Source organism: Frankliniella occidentalis, unplaced genomic scaffold (genome assembly GCF_000697945.3).
Source record: "Frankliniella occidentalis isolate FOCC.00 unplaced genomic scaffold, Focc_3.1 Scaffold568, whole genome shotgun sequence".
Lineage (NCBI taxonomy): Eukaryota > Metazoa > Arthropoda > Insecta > Thysanoptera > Thripidae > Frankliniella > Frankliniella occidentalis.
The window spans coordinates 56,539-57,767 of NW_026267684.1; positions in this window are offsets into that span (position 1 = coordinate 56,539).

Sequence of the window (1,229 nt, forward strand, 5' to 3'; positions counted from 1 at the left end):
GGGGGGACACGCACCTCGCCCGCTCGAGATTGTGTAAACACCAACGGGGGCGCTGCGCGCGTTGCGGGGTGTAAAACATTCCGGCCGCCTCTACGCAGCATTGCCATGCACAACGCTCGTGATAATTCACGACAAATCTCCGCTCGGCGAGGACAAAACGGGCAGAGAGAGAGAGAGAGGGGGGGAGCAAAGAGACAGAGAAAGTGTGTGTTTGCGTGACTGCTGCTTGATGCCAAGTTGACAGTGCGCCCTACGGCGTCCTCCAAGGTTGACAACGCGTGGATTCGAGATAAGCCGTTTTCAAAGCCTTTCATTTCTTGTTCCATCCAACTTACTGCGCGAATTTCTAGTTCACGGAGAAAAATTCTCTGGTTGCTATGTAACTAAAATGGTGTTCAATCTGCCCCCTTGAGTCATAACGATAGATTGTTCCGATACCTACAAAGCAAAGACACGTACTTCTACGACCCGAGGGAAGACTGACGTAGTTCCGAGCACCGATTTTAAACAATTTAAAACGTAGTTCTGATGCCTTCGGCAAGACTCATCCTATCGTGTTCGCGGTTGGAGCATCAGTACGCTCAGCCAGCACGATAGAGCGTTCTATGGTTATGACTCATGGGGCAGATTGAAAATTATTTTAGTGACAGCAACCACGTTTTTCGGCCCTGGTGACCAAACAGTTTTATCAGTGTATATTGAGATTATTCTCAAGTTTCCAATGATGTTACATTTTTCAGCAAGATTTCTCTTTTCGTGAAACTGAGATGCGGACATGGGAAAGACAGCCAGCAAAAATGGTATGAATCATTTTCATAGTGAAGTTTTCGTAAAATATGACGGAATCGACAGGAAATCGGGGAAATCAAGGTAGTTCGCCGAAAAGGTTTTCCACGTCTGAAAACTCGTTTTCTATATTACTTGTTCCTCGAAACTCTGCAAAACTTGTTGTAAATAATAACTATCGCGAGTTTGGGTGGTATAAAAAATGTACCTAGAAGACCGACGGGCTGTGCGGCCAGCAGCCGTCACATTAGTGCGCGACACAGCATATCGGGGCGTGGTGGGGCGGGGCGGGGCGGGGCAGCGCCATGCAGGTAGCACAGCGCTGGTGCCGCTCTACTACCGTGCTAATTGGAATGTCCAGCTAAAAATGATGGTTATGGCTGCTTTTATTACTGGCAATTATCCGACGCTCCTCTCCCTTTTTGTGGCGTGGCTCGGTGCTG